The sequence below is a fragment of the Desmodus rotundus genome, chromosome 2 (genome assembly GCF_022682495.2).
Source record: "Desmodus rotundus isolate HL8 chromosome 2, HLdesRot8A.1, whole genome shotgun sequence".
NCBI lineage: Eukaryota > Metazoa > Chordata > Mammalia > Chiroptera > Phyllostomidae > Desmodus > Desmodus rotundus.
In genome coordinates, this window is record NC_071388.1 from 52,885,720 (window position 1) to 52,905,262 (window position 19,543).

Consider the following 19,543-nt stretch of genomic DNA (forward strand, 5'->3'; position numbering starts at 1 on the left):
GAAACTTTCCATTCCCATGATAGAACTATCCATTCAGATTCCACACTTATGGGATCTTCTTATGTACCAGGGGTGGGTGGTTACTTGATGTTCTCTCTCATACTATCTGAGTATTATGGCAATCACAGCTTTTTAAAAGACAGCTATGAGGCCAGACATTTGAAATAATAAAAAAATATAATTTGTGAAAACTTAAGTTCACATCTTAAAATTACCACAGGAGATAAGTCAGAATGAATAATAATAGTAAAATAAGTGTAGCAGGCATCATTGTTGAGTTTTTATTACGTATTAGGTGCTGTAACTCATTTATCATTGTTGACTCCTACAACAGCTGCATGGAGTGTGTGTAATTATCCCCATTTTATAATGGGGATGAGGAAAACAGGTGCTCAGAGAGACCAGAGCCTTCCCTAAGGCCACATCTGTGAGTGACAGAAGGAGGAACTGAACCTTCCTCTGACCAAGCCTGTGTTCTTCTCAGTACATTGTTCTGCCTCCCCTCACCCTGACCCATCTACATAATTCTGAGAAGTTTAGAGAAGTTGCCTATACAGTTTTATAATGTAAAACATTAAAAATGGCAAATTAGAAAGTGTTAAGAGACTTCTAGGTGCTCAAAACTTTAGAACTGAAATTTTAGGAGGAGAAAAAAAGAACTATTTTAGCCTCCTCCCTTCTCCTCCCCCCAATGAGTAATCTGGGACATTGAGTGAAGAGGCAAATCAGTAAATGCGTAGATCAAAAAACTGTGGCATATTTACACAATGGAATACTATGCAGCAGGAAGAAAGAAGGAACTCCTACCCTTCACTACAGCATGGATGGAACTGGAGAGCATTATGTTAAGTGAAGTAAGCCAGGCAGTGAAAGACAAATATCATATGATCTCACCTATAACTGGAACCTAATCAACAAAACAAACAAGTGAGCAAAATAGAACCAGAGACATGGAAATAAAGAACAAACTGACAGTGACCAGAGGGGAGGGGGGAGGGTGATAACAGGGGAAAGAAGGGCAAGGGTCAAGTCAAGGAACATGTATAAAGGACCCATGGACAAAGCCAATGGTTGGGGGAAGGGCTGACTGTAGGAAGTGTGGGGTGGGAAGGGCAGGGGAGAATGGGGGAAAATGGGGATAACTGTAATTGAACAACAATAAAAAATAAAAATTTTATTGTTCAAGTACAGTTGTGTGCATTTCCCCCAGAACCTCCCCCCAGATAAATAAATAAAAAATTAGAAAAAATAAAATAAAAACTTAAGAAAAAGAGGCAAATAGTTCCATATGTCATCTGATAATATCTGAGGTTGTTACCAGGTTATACATTAAATAGGGTTACACTATATTTATTCTGCTTTAAAGTGTTGCGAAAATTTCCCGGAGAATTTTAGGAATGCAAGGGACATTTATGGATCATCGTGTCAAGCTGACTCTGTGGCTATAAGTAATCGAGGTCCCGAGGAGTCAGAGTAGCCCAGACAGACAAGAGCTGGTCACCGGCAGGGCTGACACAGACCTCAGTTTCACTAACTCCTGGACCAGCAGGCTGGCAACTCCTCTTGGCTTCTTCTCCCAAGGATGCATAGTGACCTCTCCTAGGAAGCCTCTCCTAAATATGGGTAAAGGAAAATCCTGTTGTTTGACGAAGTTAAGTAAGATGTCTAGCTTTTACTTATCTGTTATATCAATCACTCCTTTTTGCTCAGTAAATCAGATCTTAGATAAATGCCTGCCTGCCTGAGAGTTGATCATGGTCTAATCAGGAGAGCAATGAAACAACAGAGAAAGTCCAGTGTGGTAGAAAGAATGCCCGACAGAAAACGGGCACCCAGAAGACACCGAACATAGTTGGGCTTTTGAAAGAACCTGGCGTGGTTCCAAGACAGGTTTTCTTGAGTTCTGTCTTGATGGATGCCTAGGAGATGAAGGAAGAAATGGCATGTCAGGCAAAGGGACAAAATCTATCATCATGTGACGTCTGTGTGTGGTGATCAAAACCTAGATTCCTCATCCTTGGTTACAGAACATAAAACCTGGTTACAGAGACGCTGTGGAACACCACATGCTCCATAACCAAGGCTGGCTCTGTAACCAATGGAGTCATGACCACATAACAAACCCTTATTGGCTGAGGTAAAGTTACCATAGAGGCAACCTCAGTCTCACCCCAGGTTACCATAGAAGTAACCTACGGCTCACCCCATTGGGTATACAGAAGTAAAGTTGCTATAGAGGTAACCTTAGTACCAAGAACACATAACATACCTACCATAGTGATTGCTATGTTACAGCCTATAACGAAATCATGTGTGTAAAAAAGAAAAAACACTTTATGTAACAAAGTTATATAACAAAAGGCTATATATCAGAAGCTTGGACAATAAAGATGGCCTTTGGCTGTTTGCCTCTGGCCATTCACCTTCCCTCAAGAGTGGTGTCTTATTTGCAGCTCCTCATCTACGTAGGAGCATCAGATAATGTCATTTGATTAGGCAGGGGTCAGAAAACTACAGCCAGCCACTGGGCCTAGTCCAGCTTACTACGTATTCTTCTAAATAAAGTTTTGTTGGAACACAGTCATGTTCATTTATTTACATAGTATATTTGCTTGCTTTTGTACTACAGTGACAGAATTAAGTGGTTGCCACAGAGACCATATGGCTTATAAAACCTAAAATATTTATCATCTGACAATTTATAAAAAATGTTTGCAGAACCCCAAAGTAGGGTAGGTGGAAGCAGGGTGCAGATTACACACAGCTGGCCCGTGGGCTTCATCTGATTGCCATGTTTTATTTGGCCTGAACATTGTCCTTCTGTTTGTTTAAAAGAAAATGTGAAATATTTTCAACATTTAAATTTAAGAGATTTCACATAAAAGCTAGATTTCTAGCTTCTCTTGACAAAGCAGAAGTTCCCTCAATGTTTGGACCTACTTTTTGTCATGGCAAGAAGAGTTAGAGCTGAGTAACAGCATCCCTCTCCAAAAGAGCATGAGATCTTCATATTTCCATTGGCCTTCCACTCCCAGCCTACCTTTCTCTCTACCACAGCCCTTAGAATCTAAGTTTACAAATCCCAGAAGGAGTTGGAGATAAAGGCAGTAGTGATTCAATGAAGGGCTAGAAATGCTTTGCTGAGGAGTTCAGACTTAATCCTGAGGTGCCAGGAAGCTGCTGGAGAGGTTGAAAGAGCCCACTGACTCAATGAGACTGGCCTCTTAAAGAACAGGATGGATGGCAGCATGAAGGATGGGCCCATCGAGATGGAGACCAGAGGCTGTGAGAGCAGGTAAGGGGCTTTTGAAGAAACCCAGGACGGGTTTGAGGGTGGCCTTAATTTAATGTGAGAAGGTAAAGAGGAAATGGATATTGGGAATATTTGCATGACAGTTGGGACAGAGATACAAGTAGGAGATATTAAAAGGACAAATGCTCTTACTGGAATAATGTGGGGAAGACCATCAACACCTACCATTTTCTGAACCCCCATTTGGGGACTCTCAAAAAAGTCCTTAAGTCAGTACCATGGGGTCTGTTTTGTGAGGCTGACTGAGAGACCCAGTGTCAAGATAGTTTATGTGTCTGGAGCTTTGAGAACGTGGTGGGGCAGAGAAGCCCTTTACTTTTTTCTTAGATTTCATTTATTTATTTTAGAAAGAGGGGAAGGGAGGGAGAAAGAGAGGGAGAAAAACAATAATGTGTGAGAGAAACATCAATTGCACCCCATGTACCCCAACCAGGGACCAGGCCTGCAACCCAGGTACATGCCTTGACTGGGAACTGAACCAGCAACCTTTGGCTTTGCGGGAGGATGTTCAACCAACTGAGCCACGCTGGCAGGTTCCAGAGATGCTCTTTAGAAGAGGCTATTAAAAAGGCATCTGGGGCCAGTGGCTATGGCCTTCCATAGTAGGCAGTTGTAGAATGACAGGGTGATTGAAGGAAAAAAATGGTTTGTTGCAAGCTTTGGGATCCAATGTACACCCCAACTTGGAAAGTCTGACAGCTCTAGGTAGATACAGAGGCCTCACAGGAGCTCAAAGACAGTACAGAATCCACATGCCTCCTCCCACTCTCTCTTAATTCTGTCTCCAAAACTAAGGTGGTCCCTGACGGTGGGGCAGAGGCTGCCTCAGAACCAACCTGGCACTGTAACTGGGACTTACCATCCTCCTCAGGCTCCCTAGGTGCACAGTAGCTGCGTCACTGCTTACCTGGAAAGACCCTCATGAGTCTTACAATAAGAAGCTATTCTTATCCAATAGTAAGGAGTATCACCTTAAGAACTGAAATGCTATTTTCATTTGTGAATGGAGAGATAATCTCAAAATAGTTATTTGTTTGAAGGGAAAAGAAAACAAGTACATATTGGCCTCGTGTTCTCCGAATGGAGAATGAAAGACAGAGGGTTTAGGCCATTTCTCTGAGGAGAGGAAGAATGGAAGTTTCTATAGAGCATCAAATCAAAAGGAATCAAACTGATACCATCTGTATTTAGCTAAATATTTATACAGGAAAGAGAGCAAAGGGAACTAGACATTGAGTTTAATAAACTGGGAAGCGTGAGTCTGTTTTTTAACTCGTCCAGGAAGCGGCAGCTTCACACCCCAGGGGCTTTCAGCATTTGTCTGCCAAGGGGAATAACACTCCTGCCTTCTCCCGTCTTGTACCAGATTATTGAGAGCGGGCAGGAGGAGGTGCTGGACAATAGAGGCCTGTCAGTCTGACTAGGGGGTATGGTCCCATCTGAAGCCTGTGAAAGTTTGGTAAGTTGATTGATTCTTTTAAGAAAGTGCCTGGTCCATCCCAAACCCAAGGCCTTGGTTATAACCCCAGGAGAACAAAGAAACTCTCTCTTGCCTGTGACTCCCACTCAGACAGTGCACGTACCTGCTCTCACCATGGGCATGGGGCTTTAGCAGCAATGTGGCCCTTGGCTGTGTAACTCAACACACATGCTCCAGGAGGGAGCCTGTAGTGGACTGGAGCTGGAAATACATGCTAAGCTAGCCAGATGCTAGACTGGACTAAGCTTTAATATGGAGCATCAACTCTGGGCAGTGGCCTTCATCCTGGTCCTACTGAAGACAAGATTGACCTTTTTTTCCATAGTGAGATGGATGGAGATAGGACATTGGGAAATTGGGAGGGGAACACCTTTTATTGTGCACCATCAATAAACCATACCACAGAGCCGCATCTTCCAGTGCAGGTCTCATAAAGTTCTTTTCTTTCAGATACTTCAAGAGCCTCACCTCCACCAGTAACAAAACTATGACACCCTTCATTTTGAAAATTATGATAGGTTTCCCAACCAAGTCCATCATAACAGTGAAAAGAATCTTACAGAAGAGAAAGAATCTTTCCTCAACAACCCACACAGCTTTGTATAACTCATTCAGAAAAGTTGCCGAGGCAATTTTTTAAGCCCTATATTTTACTAATGTCATAGAGTGAGGTTGAATAGTGTCCACAAGAATAACTGGAAGACAAGAGGAAAAGCAAGGAGGCTAAAAAGGAAACCAAGAAAATGCTGTCACTGCAAAGATTACAGTTCCTGAAGCTCAATCCCAGACAAAGTTCAATATTTGAGAGAGCTCGTGATGAATGCTCTAAGCCCGGTAATTTTGTTTGTGTATGAGGAAAAAAGAAAGAAAACACATGCCAAACAGTAGGTAATATTTGGAAAGAAAGCTTCCTGGAAGCAAACCAGAAACACTGTGCTTCTCTGATAAAAATGAAATTTTCAAATCTTCAAATATATGCATTTTTACATAATCCACAAATACATACTTTCCATGCACAGCATTCAAATATTAAAATCTTTACATAGCCTTTTATTTAGTGTAATGTATGTGTGCAATGTTTCGCATTGCCCCAGATAAAAATTCATCTCGTAGTGTCATGCTGTGTCAATCCTGAGGAAAGTTACACAAATCCTTATTTTACCAGGACAACAGCTTTGGGTTAGAGGATAAACTCATCCTCCTTAATCCCCACCATCCTCCAGCTGCCTCCAGAGAGCCACCCATATAGCCAGGAGTATCAGGAAGAACTGAGGTGAAGCACTTTTAAGAATGGCCTTTTCTTTCCCAGTACCTCAACAACCTCTGACTCCACCAGCAGAAGAGGCTAAATAGTAAATACCATTTGCATGGTGTTTTACAACTTTGCAAAGAGCCCATCTCATTAAGTTTCACAAAATTTGCACTTGTATTTGGTCGATGACAACAATGAGGGTCAAATAGTTTGAACAACTTGTCCAGGATCATTAGGAAGTGACAGAGGTGGGGCTTCAACCTGAGCTCTTGAGGTCATTCATGCCTTCCCACTGATCCCCTTGTCACAGCTGTGACTTGGCCATGGAATAGCCCGGAGGCTGAGGGAACCCCTCTTCCCTTCAGTGGCACCTGTGTCTGTGAGTCTGACACAGTCCTTCGGTTCCTTCTCAGGGAGAGTCCTTTTCTCGTAGGACCTCTTTATTTTGACATTCATTCAAATTATCTCACTTGAAATGTACTAAATATCTGAGCAGTGGGGTCCACTACTAAATTATGCCACTTTCTAGCTAAGGAGTCTTGGGGAAGTAGCTTAACCTTCCTGAGGCTCAGTTTTCTCATCCATTAAATGGGAATAATAACTATGACATAGCTCTGTTGATAGGGCTACATGTGACAGTGTATGTAAATCACTTATCAGTTCATAACACCTAGTAAACACTCAATAAATATTAAAATTTAAAAAGTTGCAGGAAGCTGGTAATGCACAAGCTCAGGTAGAGATGAACATTTATTTCTCCAATTAAATTGTGAGATGCCAGAAGGAAACGGCATTTATATGGCATGTATGTGATTTATTTAATTTAATGTAGTCTGTGTTCTACCCCAGGACTCCCCTTAAATATACGTTTATCCCTTCTACACACTCTTAGGGAAATGCTACTTTCTCATTTCTTAGTGAGAAAGGAGCATGCTCCTTCTAAGAAGGAGCAACTATGTGAGCAACTAAATTCAAAATGTGAGCAACTAAGGGTAGAAAGGGCAGATAGATGGAGGAGGGAGTGATGGAAGAATTGAAGAACAGAGAAAGTACCATAAGTCGTTCCTTACTATTTCTCATTAGTAAGGTGGAATATGGAAACCTACCTGAATGATTTAAATTGGTTATTTCTGCTAGACCAATCACTTGTTGAACTATACTGTGGTGGTATCAGAGTTACATTACATTTAGTCAACACTTTGCTTTACAGATGGTATAGATCAGCCCCATAGAGCACATTCAAATATGCCTTTGAAATGCTATAGTTAAGCTATTTTATTTTCTCCAAAATTAAGAAATTCAAATGGCTTCTTGTACAAATAAATAAAAGTGAAAAATGTAACTTAAGTATTTTCTTTACCAAAATGATTTAAAAACCCACAAATACCATCAGCAGAGGAGATTCATTGTCAATGTTTTACTAATTAAAGTCTATTTGGGGTAAATTCATGTCTATTTCTCTGTTTTCCTCTGGATCATCTGCAGGAAGAGAGGTTGCCTTTGTGAAGACATCATCAAATAAGAAAGGTAACATTCTGCAAATGTAGCTCACTGCAGTCAGGCACAGGAAGCCCTAAGAATGCACTGGCTTACCCACTCCCACTCAACTCATCGATTCACAAACAGTTAGTTATTAGGCTTCACGGCTCATCTGACCTCCCAGCCACCCACTCAACCAACAGGTACTGAGCACCTGCTAGTGCGAGGAATCGTGCTGAGCAACGGCGACACGTTTGGTGAGGAGACAGATGTGTTCCCAGTCCCCATGGCGTTTACAAGATAGTGGGAGATGATATAAAATGAAGAATAAACAAGTAAGTATGTAATTGCACATCATGATAAATGCTATGGTCAGGTTGTCAGTATTAAACTTATATATACTAAAAAAAATTACTCATTGTTGATGTGAAGTTCAAATTTAACTGTGTATCTTAACATTTTTATTTGCTCAACATGGCAATCCTACAAGTACAGAAAATAAGCCTGTGTGTACGTGTGTGTGTGTGTGTGTGTTGTAGGGAGTAGGGGAGCAACAGAGATAAGAGAGTCAGGCAAAGTTCACTTCAGTGCACTTTGGTTGAACTGAGGTTGGACAGATGAAAACAAAGAGGTGGGATGCTGTCGTGGGTGGGGATGGGGATAAAGAAGTCTAGACAAAATAAATTGCATATTCAAAGTCCCTAAGATATTCATTTTGTCAGCAAAGTATTCAGTGAATGTCTGTTAGGGGCCACGGGATACAATGGACAGTACAGAAGCACTCCCTACCCTTATAAACCTGTAAGTCTGAAGGACCAGTTGAGGATAACAGGACACGAAAGCAGAGAAATCAAATTTATCAAGGGGAAGAAAGATACTCCAGCCATACCATTTTTATTCCCTTAACTATAAATATGAGGCTCGATGAAAAAAAACAAAAATGTAGCCCTGGATGGTGTGGCTCAGGGCATTGAATGCAGGCCTGTGAGCTGAAGGGTTGCTGGTTCCATTCCCAGTCAGGGCACATGCCTGGGTTGTGGGCCAGGTCCCCGTGGGGGCGCTTACAAGAGGCAACCACACACTGATGTTTCTCTCTCTTCTCCTTCCCTTCCACTGTCTAAAAATAAATAAATTTTTAAAAAATCTTTAAAAGAAAAAAAACAAAAACATATATTTTTGTTTAATTCAACAACCATTTCTCCTCAACTTGGCAAGGGGGAAAAAAAAAGAAAAAAGTAAACTGACAGACAACCTTTTGTTGTCCTTTACAATAATTGCCATTGGGCTACTCATCAATAAGGTGCCTCAAAATCAATAAGAAGTAAAATGAACTCTCTAGAGAAGCTTCAGAATAGTTTAACTCCCTAAATCAATCAACTCAAGTAGGGATAAAAAGCCAAATGCATAAAAACAGCCCAAAACAACCACTCGTAGGACCCAGTGTATCTCAGGAACAGCGGAGACATCCAGGGTGTGAGAAAGGAACAGTAGGATGCATTCTAGAAATGTGGTCACCTTCTGGGAAGTTCCAGAGTAACCGTGAATACCTTATGCTTCAGTGAGCTGTGCTTTAGCTCTAAACATCAGTTTCTTTGGGGGAACAAAGTGATGCTTGTGGATAAGAGCACAAAGCTATTCCTCTGATCACTGAAGCTAAGGTAAATTCTTTCTGCCTGGACAATTAACTGTGAGATTTTTTTTTCAGATAATATCCATTTTATTAATGATAATGTGGTGCATGGGAAAAAATAATGAGATTAGTTTTCAGGCCATGGGTTGAGTTCATTTTGTGAAATTTAAGGGGAAAAAATGAAGTTCTAATTTACAGTTCATTTTTTAATTTGTTCATTTAAAAATGAATTCATATTTCAAAGTATTTTCAGAATATTATGGAGTTTGCCAATGCATATTTCTTTGGGAATGCTCTTTCCTAGACTTGTCCATCAGTTAAAGCCGGAAACAAAATCTGATAGCTTGATTATACATGAAAGTCAGTAATTCAGAGAGTAGCTATGTAAAATTAACCTTGAGTACCTGTGGCAGTCTGTTTTCCAGACTGTTGCTATCTCCTGGAATCTCAGCATTTTATTCAGAATGTGTGCTATGCCTGTCAGATTCATATCAACTGTAAGTATGATGAGCCTGCAATTTGTCCTTCGATCTCAGTCATTGATAAAAATATTAAGCAAAGGAAGTCTCTCAGAACAACTTTCTGCCAAGCTGCTAGAAATATTAGTTTTTATTGCTACTTAAATCAATAACAAATTACTTAATTTTACTTACATGTAACTTTAAGTTCTCCATGTTAGTCTACAAGTTTCTGATAAGAGGTCAAGCCCCTTGCATAAATCCAAACAAAATTTAGTAGGGATTAAAAATAATCCCTGCATTTGGGGCAAAAATTCTAATGTACTTTTAAAATCACAGAAGCAGACTTGTTCACAGGGGACCAACTAAGATGATGAATGGAATACAACTACATCTTATAAACAGTAGCCAGGATTTGAAGAGGAGAAAATGTTTAATTCCTTTGATAGCTTTATATTCTCTAATATACAAATGGCTTCAGAGGAGAAAGAATATTCTTCAGTACTAAGGGTGGCAAATTCTAATTTCTGCAGAGTTCGTTTAGGCAATGTGAGTGAAGAAGGCCTTACTCTTTTACTTTTCCTCCTTTGATGGAGGCATGAGCAAAAGAACTAATACCTATTCTCTTAACTCTCCCACACAAAGCCACTGCTCAAACTCAGTAACCCCAGCAAATGGTCCTTGGGCTCAGTTTAGAGGCAATATGGGACAGTGACTAAGTGGAGGTGTGAGCCTGGGTTACACAGTGGGGGGCAGCCATTTCTAAATGCCAGCTCATTGGTGTCAGGGGAGAGATACTGGATTCTCCCAGTACTCGTACCTTTCAGCTTTTTCAAAAGAAAACAGAAATCTAGGTTTTCATGTTAATTCCTTGATTTTTAAATCTGGGCAACCAATGAATTTTTTCTTAAAAATGAGCAAACAAAAACACCTTGCCACTCAAAATTGAGGAGGCCCAACAAAACCAGACTATACTAATTGCGATCTGATTCTCAGGACCAATGGCTTGACGATATAGGAAATCCAGAAGGAGAGGAGTGGAAGGAGGAGCTCGCTGCTTCTCTCTGTCACCCTGCCTTCCTTCCAGATCACCAGGCCTAGGTGGCGTGACCTCCTGCATAGCAGTTCTCCCCGTGCCTGGACTGACCGACCTTTAACACCTTGTCTCACTCTGAAAGTCTATGGCAGCTCTCAGAGGAGAAACTCATGGCTGGACGGTTCTTGCCAGTGTTTGTTGGGGAGGTAAAACGTGGTCTCAGCCTTGCAAAATGATTGCCATTTGGAGACCAAAGATTTGGGAGGAAATTCCTGGCTGATAAAACAATAGGCACAAAAAGTAGAGGTGGAAATGAGAGTGGTCTGAGATGGGGGTGGCAATGAGAACATTCTAATAGAAGTGGATGGTTTATGTCAATTAAACCTGTGGTCACAAACTGGCCATTTCCAGTTACGTTTGGTCATAACACTGTTTAAAATTAAAATTGAACCTAAAGTCCTTTTAGAGGGCACGCACTTAGCCACTGTCCTTATGACTTCTCATTGCCTTGTATCCTGGACCATCACAAATTTACATGACTGACCTGGCCCCCAAAGTACTTGGATCAAAGTACAAAGTATTTATAGCTGGAGATCTTCTATCCCATCTATACATCTTTATTTTATATATAGATATGTTTTCCTGAGTTAAGTTTATAATGTATAAATCTAATAAGTCTGAAACATTATTATATGGCTAGGAATTTGGAACTTCAGGCTGAAAGCTCTGGGGGTGGTGGGGAGGGTGGAGGGATGGAGCAAAAAAAGAAAAAACTCATGGATACAGACAACAGTGTGGTGGCGGCGGTGCGGGGAGGTGATGGGTAGAGGGGAAAGAGGGTGTAAGGGGGACTAATGGTAATGGGAAAAATACAAAAAATGTAAAAAAATAATAATTAAAAAGAGAAACAAGTAATCTAAATGGAAAAATTTGAGGTGTGGTTTGAAGCTAGAGGGAAGTTTCATTTATATTTTTGGAAGTCCACACATTTGGTAATACATCTCATTTTTATCTGATTTGGTTTGGGAGCCTGATGTACACAAGCCTGGGCACAACTCTGAGCAGGGGTTTTAAGGCTCCATCAGATCAGATTGGGCCTCTTTTGTTCCAAAACAACTGATCAAGTTTCTGCACTAATCAGTCAAACAGCTGGGTAGTTGGCCAAAGATTTCAGAGGTTTCAATTTTCAATCAATTGTTCTGGTATCATAGACACGTGCGTTCCTGGGGTTTTACTCTCATAATTTAAATTCAGTTTTTACTGACACACATATAAGCCTTGTAAAGTGTCTTTTCTATGGACCCTCACCACGTACCTACTCACTCATTCATTAGGCAGAGACCTACTAACAGCACAGGGTCAAGTATTGTGCCAGTTGAAGGTACTCAGAAAGTAGCAGCAAACACATCTTAAAACCTCTAGTAGGCATACAGGGAAATACTTTTATTCCCATTAAAAATGCATTTATTACTTAAATGTTTTTGATTACAGAAGGATAATAGAAGTGTACTCTCTGCATTGAAGATTAAGGCAATGTAAAAATATATAGAGTACAATGTGAACGTGATTCCCTTACATTTATATGAACTTATATACAAATGTCATCTTTTACATAAATGTGTATTTTTTAGGAACATTGTTTGTAACTTAAAATGTCACAGAGACCTTTCTATGTCATCTAATTTCAAAGGCTCTAGAGTTCTTTGTCTGTATGTAGTGTTTAATCTCTTATATACAGACATGTGCTGTTCACATTTTGTTGTTATTACACCGATGTACTGTACAGTTGTCTTTGTTTACATAAGCGAACATTTCTTGAGGTAGATTACTAGAGGTAGTTTTGCTAGGTACATTTTAAATTTTGGATGACACCGAGAAATATATTTAAGAGTGCCTGATTCTCTTTATTCCTGTCAATGCTGAACCAAACCTGAGCAAACTCTTTGCATCTTGCTAAATAGATGGATGAAAATGTCTCATTTTAATTTGTATTTTTCAGTGTGTAAATAAATATCATTTATACTTAACTATATGCAGTTATATGTATATGTATATACATACAGAGATCTGTAAATTATTTGTTCATATTTTTATTCAATTTTCTATTGTATTGTTTTTCCCATTGATTTGTGTTTTATTTGTATTTAAAATATTAAGATTGTCAGAGACATTGAAAATATTTTCTTCTAGACTATCATTTGTCTTCTAACTAGCTATATAACTTTTTAATTTTATATATAGTTAAATTGGCTATATTTTATGTTATCATTTTGGGTCTTATTTAGGAAGACCATTCACACTCCAAAATTATGGAAATGGTTCCTAATAGTCATCATTTTTCTTAACATTTAGCTTTGTAATCCCTTTGGAATTCTTTTTAGGATGACACAGACCAAGCGTTTAACTTTTTGCCCTGCGGAAATAGGCTCTGCCCAGCACTATTTACTGAACACCCAATCTGCTGCCTTCAGGGTGAAAGGCCAGTTTGGCCTGGGTTTCAGAATCTTCCCCTCAGGAATGAAAATGTGCTGCTTTTCCATCTTCTGAAATTGAACGTCACTGTGGTCAAGTCCAAGGCCAATCTGATTGTTGTGATGTTGTAAGTGACTTGGATATTCTGCCTAAATGCCTCTGTAATTATTTTAAACTTGAAATCTGGTAACTTTGTCAGATTAGCTCATGGTGTTATTGATTCCAGGTGAAATTTTCCTGGCACCCAGTTGATTCTTTCAGTCTTTCCATCCACTTATTACAATATTTCAGGAAAATCTTGTTTTATAATGTTTTAACTATTTTCCATGTGTTTTCTGCTTCAGAAACACCCACTGTGTACCATCAGTTTGTACCATATTCTCAATAGTTATCATTATATCTTTATTATTTTCTATCTTGTTGTGTTATTTCCACAAGTCTGTCTTCGATGTTCTTGACAGTGTGTTTAGAGATCGCATTCTAATTTTGTTCCTTGTAAACTGTCTTTTATCCCTTTAGTGATTTTATTCTCTCACCAGCTTTTCCCTGAGCTCTGCAAGCACACTTTTAATATTCCTTAATTATTTTATGCCTATTCTATCAAATCTTGAATCTCTTCTCTGAATATATATATTATGCATATATATATTATGATAGATTAGAAATTTCATGTTTTCTTTCATAACAATGGAAAGTGTCTAGACTTCTTTGTGGTAAATTAGTTTGGAAGCTGTGGGCTATATTTTTGGCTGAAATTTAAGAAAAAATCTAGTTTGCACTTTTGATGAATATGTCCCACTCCCTCCTTTTTGATTACTCATCCTTAATAGAGATTTGCTATTTATTAAGGAATAGTACAGGGAAAATGGTAAAGGAGAGTTGAGTAAACTGAGGCCCACTGCCATTTTAATTTGGGTTTTGTTCTGGTTATCTGTTGTTATATAACAAACCACCCCAAAGTATAGTGGTTTAAAACAATAGTTATTTTGTTCACAAATCTTCCAATTGGGCAGAATTCAGTGGGTTTAGCTCATTTCTGCTGCACATGTTAGTTTTAGGAGCTCAAATAGGGTTGGAGGATCCTCTTGAAGAATAGTACACCTAGCCGTCTGGGAAGCCTTTGTGGTGTTATTCCTTCCCCAAAAGGACTCTTCACAGAGTGGCTGCACCCACCCATAGCAAAGGTGCTGGGGTTCAAGGGGTGTGTCCCAAAGACAGAGAGTGGAAGGGACTAGTTTCCTAAGGATGTTATCCCTTTCTCTGCATTTTACAGATTCAAGGGGAGGAAATATAGACTTCACCTCTGCATGGGAAGAGTGCCAGAGAATTTGGGGATCATAGTTTAAAACTGACACTAGTTTTGCGTCTCAATCATCTGTTCCTAAATCTATTTCCTTTCTGTTGGGAATGCATCTTTTTTGAAGTCTGTGACATTTAAATTGAGATGGCATAGAGAAAAGCCCCATAAATTACAGATGAATTATGCTTTGCTTTGGAAATTGCTGCTCCCCCCTCCCCGCCACACACAAGTAGCTTCCCCCACTGTCCTAGCTAGGAGGCTAGAATGTGGGTCAGCATAGTCTCTACTCACCTTTCCTTCTGAAGGGTCAGACTATTTTCCCCCATTTCTGTCTTGGCCCATCCACCCGATCTTATCTGCATCTGAAACAATGGATATTGGCTGGTCCGCCAAGTAATATGATCCGCCATCAGGCCTGAGAGGAGCTGACCGGCTTCAGCATCTTTCCATCTCTTGTTCAAGATTTCACATTATTTGGCAACAGTACTTTATACTTACATACTTCATAGTTTATGGTTTGGAGTTGTGACTATTTCCTTATTTCATGGGCTATGAAATTTTTTTGGTTTTCAATGTTTTTCTTGGTTTTACTTTGTTGTGAGGGATTCTAGTGGAGTAAAAATATTTTATCCTGATATCTTAAGCAGAAGTTCCATATGAACTTTAAAATTACCTTTAAACTTTCTGTTAGACTTTTAGAAGGGAGATGACACTGAAAGTATAGCTTACGTTGGGAGAGGGTTGATTACTTTATAATATTCATCTTCCCATCCTATTTAATAGTAGCTCTTCTCATTATTTATTGTGGCTTTCTTGTCCTTCACTGAAGTTAAGATTTTCCTACTCAGGTATTGTAGAGATTTGTTATTTAGAGATATTCTAATTAGTTTATTTTTAATGCTATTGTGAACAACATAGTTTTCCCATTACCATTTCTTATGAGTCGTGGCTAATTGATTTTTGCATGCCAATCATTTGTCCGGTCAGATTTCTAGGTTATGTGATGTTTTACCATTAGAGTTGCTTGAATTTTTAAAGTAGAAATCATGTAAGCTCATCTATTAAGTATTTGATTTTGATGTTCATGTTTTAAATTTCTATAATTTTATTTTTTATATTTCAATGTATCCCTGCTTTATGGACACAGTAGTCTTTTACAAACATTTTAATAAGTTAATGGAGCTTTGGTTTTCTGCATATTTTTCTACATAAAGTTGGTCTTAACTGCTTTCATAATCTGCACCTCCAGTGTAATCTCACTTCTAACCCCCCCAATTTTTATTTTTTAAGATGAGGATAGAAATGTACAGCGAAGCTGCCACCTTGGTGAAATTACAATGCGGAGTTGAAGAGGCTGACTGACTGGTTCAATGGGACAAAACTAGAAAATAGGAAACTGAATCTGCACTCCCAGCCTGGCCTTCACTTCTCCATGGGGAAGTAACACACGCTTCCCACACATGAGTTATGTCCTAAAATTATAATTTTTCCACCAAAACTTTTACCAGAATTACTAATAGAAAGAAAAATTGAATGTATACATGTACATATGTATATTTTTCTATTTTCTGAAAGAGATGCTAATGAAAAGGCTAAAAGCAGACCACTATGACAACAATAGACAATACCTGACATCAACTGGCCCTCACATAATTGAGAATTAACTTTACTTAGAAGATATTCTGATGTCTGTAAAAACAACGTAGGCAAGTGAGGATGGGGCTAGAGATAATGAAGGCTAAATCTGCAAACATATTGTAGGTTAGGATTTCATTCCATGGCATCACATGTAGCATTTTCACAGAAATGGCATTGGATCACATTTGGCCACTTAACTGCATTCTGGAAACAAGCTATTTGCACAGGCTCCAGAATTTGACTTTAATATATGTAATTTGAATTAAGCGCCTTTAGAAAAATCAGATGAACCCACATCATGATTCTGATGCTGCAGGAGAACAGCAGCCAGCGCGCAGCCTGATTTCATGTGTTTCTCTTCCTCGAAAAATTCACTGGATTTTGAAATGAGTAACTCTTGCTGTTAACCCATGGAGAATTAACTAAATAGCAACAAGATTTCTCCCTTTTCCCTTCAGCAAATACTGCCTGCCATCTGGCAGTAAAAATAAATACATAAAAAAATTTAAAAAAAAGATGTTGAGGACCCCTGGGACAAGAGAATTGATAAGAGTTCCCAACTTCTTTCCCATAAACAACTGATATTTTAAAACTATTAACACAAGACCCAGGCATTCAAAGACAGTTCATTTATTACCCAATAGCTGGCAAGGGAGTCAGGCCTTGCCATCGGGCTCAGAAAAATGGGCCCTGAGTTTATCTTTGATAGTTGATCAGCTGCTCTTCCCCAAGTTTAATCAGACTCCCTGAGCATGACATGGCCCAGTGAGGCAGAGCCCACTTAAGACCTGCATAAGCCTGCCATGGAAATTCATTATGGAACCCAAGAAATATGAACAGACTATATATACTCCAGACTGAGAGAGAGCTTTCAATTTAGATCGAAATTATGATTGGATATTGATTTGGCCCCTCGTTCTCTGAAAAAAAATTTGGAAAATAATTCAGAATTGAACACCTGAAATAAAAGGCATGTTTTTGGTTTTTCAGAAGGAGAAGTCAGGCTTAAGTGCATTAGAAAGAAAATATGCCCTAGGACAAAAAAATTCTTAACCCAGGGCTCCTGAAATTATATTTTTGTCTTTTTAGATATGCCCCACCTCCCCCCAAATGATAACTTTATTCATACTCTAAGAGAAGTTTTCACCTCATCCCCAAATCTTTAGTGCATGGTGTTTTACATCATGTCAGTGACAGAAGCCAGTCTGACAACCTTTGGAAACCTAAGTCATGAGGCCAAGGTTGTGACTGGTTATTCTCGTAGAAGGCTTCTCATAAGTGGCCCTGCTACCCAGTTATGAACTATCCTCTGCCCCTGGATCAGTGTCGTGTCCTTGGTTACAACATAAAGAAGGTGAGGGGATCACTATAGGTCCCCTCCCCCATCAGATATCAAAGGCCATTGGATAGAGACAAATGGCACTCAGGTATAGTGACAAAAGTGCAATGTATCCATCAAGGAAGGACTGGTTATTTGGAAGAGAGCAAGATTTAGTTATCCAACCAAACTTTGAGTAGTTTAAGTTATCCTAAATGTTGGTATTAAATTCAGCGGGTGACTGCCGCCTCAAAATTTCAAGTCTGACTAGAAAAAAGAAAAAGTATTTTTTGTGAAGGATGCAGATAAAGATTCAGTGTATTAATTCACCCTTCATCTGTCCTAGTGCTCACTATAGGGCTCTCTGGATATTATTTGTCTTCATGTGCAGTTATGCCTACTAGGAAAGACAGCTTTACCATATGATCTTTGGGGTACTTGAAATTCTGCAACAGTAATTTCCTGTGGTGAATTAATAAAGTAGACGCTGATTATGATTCAGCATCCTGAGTAGCTTGACTACAGAAAGAAAATGAGCTGATCATGCCAGTAGGAATACTCTGGTCCTTGGGTTAGTACTATCTTGATGTTCAGCACCCTGGTTTCCACCTCTGTCTCTCTGTACTTGGCTTAGTGCAAGTAACTCCCTTTGTGCATGGATGGCCGGTCCAGGCCCTCCGCTTAAAAGAGCCAAAATGTCCAATGGGGCTAAAAGGAATTAGGAGCTGCTATGACTTAGTGACTGCGTATAGCAGAAGGCAGAACTACCTCCTCCAAATCTCTTTCAAAACTGGCTTGTTGCCCAGAACATTGGCTCATTGTCACATGTTCACTTAAAGAATTTTTAAAGCATCTCATCACACAGCATATGAACAACTGGTGTGGTATAAAATGTCCTTTGCTTTCCACCCATGGAGGTAACCTCTTCCCAGGAATTGAACAGATGGGGTCTTAAAGTGGATCTTAAATATGATGTGTTGAGAACATAAGGGGATCAGAACTGAGTTAGAGATTTGAGGAGGACAAAGGGAAGATGAAGGACAGCCTCTAGAGATAACCTGACAAACTCACAACTGGAGACACTAGAAGTACAAAGGACAGAGCCTAAAATCTGGAGGGAAAAATGAGGGGTAGCAGGGGAAGCGCTTTACTGGCTTCCTAAAGTGTAGTAATGCACTGTCTGAAATTATTAAAGACTATGCAGGGGTGTCCAACCTTCTGCTGTCTCTGCAGCACACTGGAAGAAGAAGAGTTTTCTTGGGGCGCACATTAAATACATTGCGACATAAAATCACAAAAAAATATCATAATATTTGAAGTAAATTTACAGTTTTGTGCTGGACCATATTCATAGCCATCCTGGGCTGCATGTGACCCACAGGACGCAGGTTGGACACCCCTGATAGAGTTTCATAGCAGGTGTAAGTTGATTTCAGCATTTTTAAGCCAACTTGAAAATGATGATCTGTTATCAGATTCTTTTGCACCATTTTGAGAAACATTTTGATGAACATGGCTGTGTGAGTGCAAACTGGATTGCTGTAAAAAGACAGCTCTGCTGTGCCTCCAATTTGTCTACACAAAGTATCTTTCCCTCTACAGCCATTCAATGTCCACCATCTTTTAATCTTGTGGTACATTATGGAGTGCTTGGTTCTACCTTATTTTATCCCTTCCCACCCATCGTTATGTTTGTCAGTCATTCCTTGTTAGATTTAGGATTGTTCCACCAATTTCTTTACTCATAATTCCTTCTCTTCCTACGTTGTTTCCTATTTCTATCATTGGCTATCTCTGAGTGAGAAACTCTGTCAATCTGAAAGCGCCTTTATTTCATTCTTACTTTTCGCTGACTACAGAACCTTGATTGTAGGTTGTTTTTCTTTGATACTTTGTATATATTATTTCACTGTCCTCTGGCAGCTGTTGAAATAATGAGAAAATTGCTGTCATCCAAATTGTTTTCCATAGTAAGCTAGTCATTGTTCCTCTCTGGTTGCTTTTAAGATTTCCACTTTGTCTTTGATGATCTCACATTTTACTATAAGGTATTTGGGGAATTCATCCAATTCTGGACACAATATGATATTTCAATTTTTCTTCAATTTCAGAAAATTATAATCTAGTATCTCTTTAGATATTGCCACAAATCAATTCTCTTTGGTTT

The 19,543-nt window shown here is 39.3% G+C and overlaps 1 protein-coding gene and 1 long non-coding RNA gene across 2 annotated transcripts in view; one reads left to right on the forward strand and one right to left on the reverse strand.

Moving 5' to 3' along the window:
* The window catches only part of SLC9A9 (solute carrier family 9 member A9), a 520,093-nt gene that overhangs the window by 328,353 nt on the left and 172,197 nt on the right, over positions 1–19,543 (reverse strand). The window lies entirely within an intron of this gene.
* Positions 2,164–11,662, forward strand: LOC123479344 (uncharacterized). The gene is made up of 3 exons (XR_008426138.2): positions 2,164–3,295; positions 4,680–4,772; positions 5,244–11,662. It is a non-coding gene; the product is annotated as an uncharacterized lncRNA (long non-coding RNA).